Below are 10,218 nucleotides of genomic sequence, written 5' to 3' on the forward strand. Positions count from 1 at the left end.
CAAGCCCACTACCCGAGAGAGATATCTGCAAACATGAATTTTTTAAAACTGCGCTATTGAACAGACGGGACGGATGTCTCTGAACAATATCTCAGTTATACTGCTGACAGAATGTCTTTTCAGTATTAGCCCTACCACTGTTAGCAGCCACCCACACGCCAGACTTCAATGCTACAAATGTACCATTTTAAATAATGGTGGGTTAGTAACATTCCCTGTTGAATCACTCAAAAAACACAATTAAATATTTTCAGTTGATTGTCAACCACATCCAACATTATTTCCCAAGAGGGAAGATTTAAATAATAAGTGTTATTTATTGAAAAAAGATAACACAACCCCATCTATGTGTGTCATAAAAAGAGCGGAGGGCATCTTTGACAACAAAGACAAACGTATCAGTAAAACATTTATAAAAACTAAAAAACACACTGGTTTGAGAACAGTTCTTCCACCGTAAGCCCTTTGACTGAAATGCATGACCCCGATCAAGGATTCCTTCCCCAAAGGGCCAACATGAGATTCCAGTTCATACTCAATGAAGAGAGTAGAAGAAGCAAGGCCAATATGGAAGCCTTACCCCATTAGGCTGATGGTTCAGTCTGTTTTAGAGAAGCTAGCAGCTGGGGCTACTGGGTAATGCAGTTCTCTCCCATTTCCTGGGCGTAGCGGTCTAAGACGGTGGTGCGGAGCTCCTCCACATCACGACGCAGCTGCTGGGCTTCAGTCAACTTTCCTCTGGAGGACCTCAGGACTCTGCCAGTCCTCCACTTGCTCTGCCATGGGCGGGGGAGCTGGAAAGAAGAAGAAACAGTTACTACACACTATGAAAGTGACTTGTTTTTTCTCTCAGAATGTAGCCTGTTCATTTTTGAACGGTCTTCAATTGGCAAAAATGTAGCGCAAATGGTTTTCAGCACAAAAACATAAGGCAGATGTAAATTCATCCTAAAAAACACATATAAGTGTGTATAATATATAACACACACACACACACACACACACACACACACACACACACACACACACACACACACACACACACACACACACACACACACACACACACCCCTTAAATCACCAAACATTTTCAGGATTAGGTGACCGGACCTGGAAGTATGACGACAACGTATTACAACACTTGAAAAACCATGTTATACATGTATATAGCTGGAAGTATTCTGTGGCTGCAACACTTACATTGATCAAACATTCATCTGTGACTTTTACCATCGCTCAAGCTGCAACTGATTAGAAGCGTTTCAGGTTTAAGTGAAAAATAGAGGCAGCCCTTTTCGATCTTCTTTAAATGCTACTAAACCTGTCGCGGCGCGGTGGTCATCACTCACAGGAAACGCCAAGCTGCAGCGAGAGGTTGGGGTCTCGGCCCTGTGACCGCTGGGTCAGGATGTTGCAGAGGGAGTGCAGGTCGCAGAGGAATGAGGCCATCTCCCCGTGGAGACGCTGGGTGAGGCGGGCCCCGGCCGGCCGCAGCGAGGACGACGTCCGGTCCAGGTTCACCTTCTCCGAGTCCTCCAGACGCTCACTGAGGGTCAGGTTCTGCTCCGTTAGTTCCTGGTTCTGAGCCGACAGCTGGGAATACGCAGAAAACACACCGTTAGGAATGACAGAAATAGGCAACATATTCAACTCAAAGTTCTTCCTACACCTAAAATAGTTGGGTGCTGGAGATACAGCTTACTTTACAGCTTGTAAAATAAAATGGACAGTTACAGCACTCCAAAGGTTCAATTTCAATACTTATGTGCATGCTTAATGAACAAGTATTGAAATTTAACCTGTTTTCCAGTTCATCATTTTATGCATTAGGACAGAACATGAGCTCTGGAGGTTCTCAAGACAATTCCACTCAGAACATGGAACAGAGCATTATTTCCAGTAGTGGTGTAGTCCTGTCCTACCATCTCAGCTCCTTCATGGCTGTGCGTAGCTGGAGCAAAACCTGCTCTTTAGAACAAACCTCCTCTCTCAGAGCATGGGAGCTGCTCTCCTCCTGAGACACCTGCTCCTCCAGGGTCTACACACACACACACACACACACACACACACACACACACACACACACACACACACACACACACACACACACACGAGGTTGGATATGGGTTAGGCATGGCTTGTAAGACCATATAGGTTACTAATAGAGATATCATCCAAGGTGTAAACAGATTCAATTCGTATCACGTACTACGATCTGGGAGCCCAGTTTCGTCGTCATCCTCAGCTGCTTCTCTATGACCTGGAGAAAGAGAGAATGGAACGTTTTAGAACCAGCACTAGACGACAACCACAAAAAGCATGTACCGGTGAAATGTCAAATGTAAAAGCTGAAGTAGGCCAAGAAAGAAGGAACAAGATGAAAAGACTGGCCTTTTTAAGTCTCTGCTGTTCCTCTTTCAGGCTGCTGTTCTCCCCTCGGTGTTTCTCCACATCCAGGGAGGGTAACCTTGCCCCGTCCTCCAGTCCCTCCTGCACACTGACACACACAAATCTAATGACCAAAACAGGTCATTATACAAACAATGTAGGTTATACGAGTATGCATGCATGTTAAAATGAGTATGTGTGTACAGTCGTGGCCAAATGTTTTGAGAATGACACAAATATTAATTTCCAAAGTGTGCTGCTTCAGTGTCTTTAGATATTTTTGTCAGATGTTACTATGGAATACTGAAGTATAACTACAAGCATTTCATAAGTGTCAAAGGCTTTTATTGACAATTACATGAAGTTGATGCAAAGTCAATATTTGCATTGTTGACCCTTCTTTTTCAAGACCTGTGCAATCCGCCCTGGCATGCTGTCAATGAACTTCTATGCCACATCCTGACTGATGGCAGCCCATTCTTGCATAATAAACACTTGGAGTTTGTCAGAATTTGTGGGTTTTTGTTTGTCCACCCGCCTCTTGAGGATTGACCACAAGTTCTCAATGGGATTAAGGTCTGGGGAGTTTCATGGCCATGGACCCAAAATATTGATGTTTTGTTCCCCGAGCCACTTAGTTATCACATTTTCCTTATGGCAAGGAAAAGGCATTGTTCGTCACCAAACTGTTCCTGGATGGGAGAAGTTGCTCTCAGAGGATGTGTTGGTACCATTCTTTATTCATGGCTGTGTTCTTAGGCAAAATTGTGAGTGAGCCCACTCCCTTGGCTGAGAAGCAACCCCACACATGAATGGTCTCAGGATGCTTTACTGTTGGCATGACACAGGACTGATGGTAGCGCTTGTCTTCTCCGAACAAGCTTTTTTCCGGATGCCCCAAACAGTTGGAAAGGGGATTCATCATAGAAAATGACTTTACCCCAGTCCTCAGCAGTCCAATCCCTGTACCTTGTGCAGAATATCGGTCTGTCCCTGATATTTTTCCTGGAGAGAAGTGGCTTCTTTGCTGCCCTTCTTGACACCAGGCCATCCTCCAAAAGTCTTTGCCTCACTGGGCGTGCAGATGCACTCACACCTGCCTGCTGCCATTCCTGAGAAAGCTCTGTACTGGTGGTGCCCCGATCCCGCAGCGGAATTAACTTTAGGAGACGGTCCTGGCGCTTGCTGGACTTTCTTGGGCACCCTGAAGCCTTCTTCACAACAATTGAACCGCTCTCCTTGAAGTTCTTGATGATCCGATAAATGGTTGATTTAGGTGCAATCTTACTGGCAGCAATATTCTTGCCTGTGAAGCCCTTTTTGTGCAAAGCACTTGTTTCCTTGCAGGTAACCATGGTTGACAGAGGAAGAACAATGATTCCAAGCACCACCCTCCTTTTGAAGCTTCCAGTCTGTTATTCGAACTCAATCAGCATGACAGAGTGATCTCCAGCCTTGTCCTCGTCAGCACTCACACCTATGTTAACGAGAGAATCACTGACATGTCAGCTGGTCCTTTTGTGGCAGGGCTGAAATGCAGTGGAAATGTTGTTTGGGGATTCAGTTAATTTGCATGGCAAAAAGGGACTTTGCAATGAATTGCAATTCATCTGATAACTTTTCATAACATTTTGGAGTATATGCAAATTGCCATCATACAAACTGAGGCAGCAGACTTTGTGAAAATTAATGTGTGTGTCATTCTCAACTTTTGGCAACACCTGGTATGCGATCATGTCAGAATGAGTGTATAGCTGTGTACCTGTCTCTTCTCCTCCAGCTGGGTGTCCCTCTCCCGGGTGTGTGAGCGAGCCTCCTCCAGACACACCTCCAGCTCTCTGACCCGGCCCTGCAGCTGGAACGCCCGCTGCTCCACCTCCGACAGCTAAAAACACACACAACGAATATCAGAAGATTTATACATCTTATTAATGTGATTCCTGAGACAGTGAACGCCAGTTAGCAATAAAAAGACGACCTGGGACGTGACCGTAGAAGCACCCAGTCATTTTGACGAGGTAGGACGCAGTTGTATTGAGTGAGATTAAGGTATGTGTGTGTGATGCGGTCTGTGCCGGTTTTGACCTGTTTGCTCTGGCCCTGGTAGTCCTCCATTGTGGGCAGGTCAGCGAGGTAGCGCTCCACAGTCTCGATGCGCTGTTGCTTCTCTCGGCTCTGCTCTGCCTCCTTCTGGCACTTCTTCTTCAGGCTGATGATGTGCTTGTCCCGGCTGCGAATCTACACACACAACGTCAAGTACGGAATAGCGGTCACTTTAAAAAATAAATAAATAGAACATTTCCCGACTGCAACACCACACACACCCAGTTATTAAGTCACATGAAATCATTCCAAAAGGGAATCAGTTTATATAATTAGCAACTGGACTATCAATGTAGCAGTGTGATGTTGTGGCCCGGCGCTCAGGTTCTCACCCTCTCCTCCTGCTTCTTCATCTCCTCGGCGTGCCTCTCGCTGGTCTCCCTCAGCGCATCGTTCAGAAGCCGCGTCTCCGCCTCCACGGCACCGAGGCTGCGCTCTGCCTCCTCCAGGGCGGCGCAGTCACCGCGCTCTGCAAACTGGGCCTGTAGGAAGGCATTCTCCCTCTGAGCCTCCTGGAAGACACACAGGAAAGACTTCGAGGTCATCCGTGGTCGTGCGGTATCAGCTCATGAAGTATGTGTGTGGCACTGGATAAGAGAGATGAAAAATGCCAAAGAATGTGCGAGTGTGTTCAGCTCACCTGCAGTCGGAGCAGACACACGGCGCCGGTAGGAGCGCCGTGGCCGAGCAGGGCTCCGTGGACCTGCAGCTCGCTCTCCCGCAGCTCCAGCTGAGACATCTGCTGCTTCTGTCTACACAAACACAGCCCAGAGTAAACCCCAGTGACATGGTCAGATACCACACACACTTCCCCTGATACAGCCCACTCTAAGTGTATAGAAAATATTTTGCTTTTCTGGGTAGGGCATTAGATATCCCTCACCCCAGGACACTTTAAAGGAGCGTCTTCATGGATCCGAGCTTATTTTCAGCCTACCCAACACCCAAGGCTCTGATGAAGGCGTGCTACGCCAGAACATAGGTCAGTTTGTCCCCCCAAAAAACCCAGCTCTATGCAGGCACTTTTTCCCTTATATTCCTGGATAGTCACCACTTGAAGTGTCCTGGGGTGAGGAATACTTTCTTGGGATTACCGCGCAGTCGCGCACCTGATTATTTTGTTCAAGCAGCGCCGGAGTGAGTTTGGTTACCTTTTCAATCTGAGGTAATAGGTGTGTACCTCACTATGGCGAGCGCCTTCTCCTTCAGAATGCTCTCGTTGGCTTTGATCACCTCGTCCCACTTCCTGGTCTCTGGTGGTATGGAGGGGGTGGAGTAGAGAGCAGGGTACTGGCCCACTCCAGCAGTCATCATCTGCGCAAACACATTGGACATGCCCAACTCAACTATAACGAATACCGAACAGCCTTATCACCAAGGAGGAGGCCATCTTCTTTAAATTTGGCAACATTCAACCATTTTCCTCATATAAAAAAGTGATTCCATTGTCCCGACATGCATTTTGAGCAGGTCTAATGTTGAGAACTACATGTGTACTCCAGAGTGAAATGGGGTCAGTCTTAACGCTTTTTGGTCCAACTGCCAGCTGGGCAGCTTGCTGCATCTCTCCTGCAGCATAGGTTCATAGGCCTTGGCCTCCCTCAGCAGAGCCTGGGTCTGCAGATTTTTTATTTTTTTTATTTAACCTTTATTTAACCAGGTAGGCAAGTTGAGAACAAGTTCTCATTTACAATTGCGACCTGGCCAAGATAAAGCAAAGCAGTTCGACACATACAACGACACAGAGTTACACATGGAGTAAAACAGACATACAGTCAATAGTACAGTATAAACAAGTCTATATACGATCTGAGCAAATGAGGTGAGATAAGGGAGGTAAAGGCAAAAAAAGGCCATGGTGGCAAAGTAAATACAATATAGCAAGTAAAACACTGGAATGGTAGATTTGCAATGGAAGAATGTGCAAAGTAGAAATAAAAATAATGGGGTGCAAAGGAGCAAAATAAATAAATAAATTAAATACAGTAGGGAAAGAGGTAGTTGTTTGGGCTAAATTATAGGTGGGCTATGTACAGGTGCAGTAATCTGTGAGCTGCTCTGACAGTTGGTGCTTAAAGCTAGTGAGGGAGATAAGTGTTTCCATTTTCAGAGATTTTTGTAGTTAATTCCAGTCATTGGCAGCAGAGAACTGGAAGGAGAGGCGGCCAAAGAAAGAATTGGTTTTGGGGGTGACTAGAGAGATATACCTGCTAGAGCGTGTGCTACAGGTGGGAGACGCTATGGTGACCAGCGAGCTGAGATAAGGGGGGACTTTACCTAGCAGGGTCTTGTAGATGACATGGAGCCAGTGGGTTTGGCGACGAGTATGAAGCGAGGGCCAGCCAACGAGAGCGTACAGGTCGCAATGGTGGGTAGTATATGGGGCTTTGGTGACAAAACGGATTGCCCTGTGATAGACTGCATCCAATTTGTTGAGTAGGGTATTGGAGGCTATTTTGTAAATGACATCGCCAAAGTCGAGGATTGGTAGGATGGTCAGTTTTACAAGGGTATGTTTGGCAGCATGAGGGAAGGAAGCTTTGTTGCGAAATAGGAAGCCAATTCTAGATTTAACTTTGGATTGGAGATATTTGATATGGGTCTGGAAGGAGAGTTTACAGTCTAACCAGACACCTAAGTATTTGTAGTTGTCCACGTATTCTAAGTCAGAGACGTCCAGAGTAGTGATGTTGGACAGGCGGGTAGGTGCAGGTAGCAATCGGATGAAGAGCATGCATTTAGTTTTACTTGTATTTAAGAGCAATTGGAGGCCACGGAAGGAGAGTTGTATGGCATTGAAGCTTGCCTGGAGGGTTGTTAACACAGTGTCCAAAGAAGGGCCAGAAGTATACAGAATGGTGTCGTCTGCGTAGAGGTGGATCAGAGACTCACCAGCAGCAAGAGCGACCTCATTGATGTATACAGAGAAGAGAGTCGGTCCAAGAATTGAACCCTGTGCCACCCCAGATACAGAGAGCTTGGGTACACACCTGCTGACACAGCCCCAGTTCCACCTGGCTGGCTGCTCCTCTGGCTGTAGGGGTCTGGAGCTCTGGGGACCCCCGGCCATGTCTCGGGAGAGCCTTGTAAGAGTGCTCCATGGCACCCCTGTAGGCCTCCCTGCTTCCCTCGGGAGTCTCCCCCAGGCTGGTCATCTGGAGCTTGAGTCGGACGTCGGGGCAGTAGCCTGCCAGCAGAGCAGATTGGTTAATTGTGGGCTCCATGGCGGGCATGTTGAACCTCTGGCCCTCATCCATGCAAGAGTGGTCCCCCGAGGGGAACAGAGAGTGGTCTAGTCTGTTCACCAGGCTGCGGCAGCGGCTCAGGCAGTCCGGCTTGGGCCCGGTGGGGTCGACTCGCCCCGCGCCGCCTTGTGCCATGTCCAGGTTGGGCAAAGAGGCTGATTTGGAGAGGGAGGACGACTTCGAGTTGGAGGTTCCACCGGAGGTTCGGGAGCCCGAGGAGGGCCGGTGTGCCTCGGCAGAAGCCTGGGAATCTTCTTGGGAACGGGGCTGGGGATTGGAGGCCGGTGGTCCGGCCGTGGAAGGCATGACATGGGCAGTGGGGATGGGAATCTGACTGCGGATGGGCTGGAACGAGGGGCTGTTGCTGGAACTGCAGAAATCTGGGTGGGGTAAGAGAAAGGAACCGTTAGAGTTGGGTCCGAATTTGAAGCAGCATTCATTTAGTAACAATAAAAGGTACTTTGCTTTCACTGGGAAGTGGTGAACAAAAACTGCCACTCAGGTGGCATTGAATTCAGTGAATGGCCTTAAACAGTACAACTCTTCCTTTCTCCAAACAATCTCTGGCTTAAGATTCCTTTACAGAGAGTTGGTATGGTGTACGTACCCAACACCAACCACACTATTTTCAGATGGTGATGTGAATCATACTACACACTGTGACTGGGGTCAATGGGTGGCCCAGATGACACCACTAGTACTGACTGACCTGGTAAGTAGACCTTAAGCAACCCAACTTAAAAGTAACAGGTCGTTACTAGAACATGCATCTTAGAGGTCGTCCCTGGTCCTTTCCAATGCATTTTTTTTTAAAGGGCAGTGTAATTCAAATAAATCTTAAGACAGTCGTGTTTGCTTGAATTCATTGCAGACAGAAAAGACCATTCATTCACGAACCAAGAAACCCATTGCGGTCTCCTTACCACATGCGAGAACAGACAGGCAAATAGCCTAACCTCAGATCATTAGACTACACATCACAGAAATTCATTTTGATTGTGTCATAATGGCTATATTTTGAAATGGAAACCGTTAGGCACATCAGTTTTCAAATTAAGAAACCTCTGCATTTAAAGCACTGGAAACTAGTAAAAAAACAAAAAACAACTAGGCCTGTGTGACAGCTAACAGCAGACCCCATACACAAGCCCTACTTCATTACAGCTATTTAAAGAGAAACCGACAGAGTACTGCTCACCTGGCACTCAGTCCGACACTGGGAGAAACGTGTTATTAGACGTGACATTTTTTAACAGCCCAGCGGAAGGGGTGAGCTGCAGCAGCAAGATGTTATATACGGTTGCCGAATTCCTTCCAATGCATTTTTTTTCTGGAGGCTCGAAGGTTCTAGGCTGACAGCAGTGTAGTGTCGCGGGCAGGAAGGCCTTGTACAGCAGGGAGTATTGTCCTAGAGAATAACCAAGCCAGGCTGCCCTGTACAGAGCTCGGAGCAACCACCACACACAAACAGGCAGGAAAGGTTAGGGGTATTTATAGCCCCACTCTCAGGTTACAGAGTGTTCTGTGCTGGCTGCTTATTTAAGCACCTAGCCCTCTCCCATCGTCCCGCGCACGTCACATGCGTACACCCCAAAAGCGAGACTAAAAACAATGAGAGGGAGGCTAAAATAACTCCCCCCAAAATGACGTGTCTCATTTTGGACAGAGTCGTGCTTAGAAAAGGCAGGGGGAAATAACAAATTAGTGAGCACACAACGGGAAGGAACTGGCAAAGACAGAGGCTCTTCCAGGGAAAACATTCTTCAAATTAAAAATGTTCAGGTGCCCTCGAGGCTCGACTGATTCACGAGTGTCTGGCAAGGACAAGTCCAAACAGAGGGAGAACAAACTAAGCCTATGTGGAATTGAAGTTGAGCGTTAACTCTCCAGCAGGTAATGGTTTATAAGCTCACTCAAAACCTAATTCGGCAAATATATGCTACCCCAGCAGTACCGGAATAACTGTGACCAAAACATAAATGTATCACACACTGAAATACACAATTGGAAAGTAGGATACAATGAGGTGCATTCAAAGACCAAACAACTTCGTCCAGGGCCCCAAAAACAATGCATCAGTGCCTATGAAGGATGACCTGTCAGAGTGACCTTTGAACTCTGACACTACACTGACCCTTTCCTTTGATGGTTTAGACTGGAGTAAGGGAGTTGAAGGAGTCAAGACTCATGTTGCTAAGCACTTATCAGTTACAGCACGGGTGTATCAGCGGCACTAGCTTGCTTGACAGTTGGGCCCAAATAGACGCGTCTCGTTAAATGCAATTCTCCTTTTAGTGTTCAATTGTGAATGCAGATGGCATGGCGTTATAACAATAGTTTAATGGACTCACCCCAATTATTTGAAGAAAAAAAAAACTATAGACTCACAAATAGGCTTACCACAGGCAAACACACAGACATACCAATAAAGCACTCCAGTCTCACCTTCACTCGGGCATACGGACAGTACATACAACTCCAG

General features: G+C 47.0%; 1 pseudogene across 1 annotated transcript; it reads right to left on the bottom strand.

The window, feature by feature from the left end:
• Positions 1-483: 483 nt before the first annotated feature.
• On the bottom strand, positions 484-8,645 carry LOC110501545 (centrosomal protein of 85 kDa-like; annotated as a pseudogene). The gene is made up of 13 exons (XR_016490453.1): positions 8,630-8,645; positions 7,463-8,116; positions 5,989-6,118; positions 5,672-5,805; positions 5,132-5,243; positions 4,824-5,003; positions 4,474-4,626; positions 4,128-4,273; positions 2,392-2,512; positions 2,210-2,260; positions 1,982-2,038; positions 1,350-1,593; positions 484-794 (listed from the first exon to the last, which is right to left on the bottom strand). The product of XR_016490453.1 is annotated as a centrosomal protein of 85 kDa-like (transcript).
• Positions 8,646-10,218: the final 1,573 nt, after the last annotated feature.

Source organism: Oncorhynchus mykiss, chromosome 2 (assembly GCF_057628025.1).
Source record: "Oncorhynchus mykiss isolate SJ-2025 chromosome 2, ASM5762802v1, whole genome shotgun sequence".
NCBI classification, from domain to species: domain Eukaryota; kingdom Metazoa; phylum Chordata; class Actinopteri; order Salmoniformes; family Salmonidae; genus Oncorhynchus; species Oncorhynchus mykiss.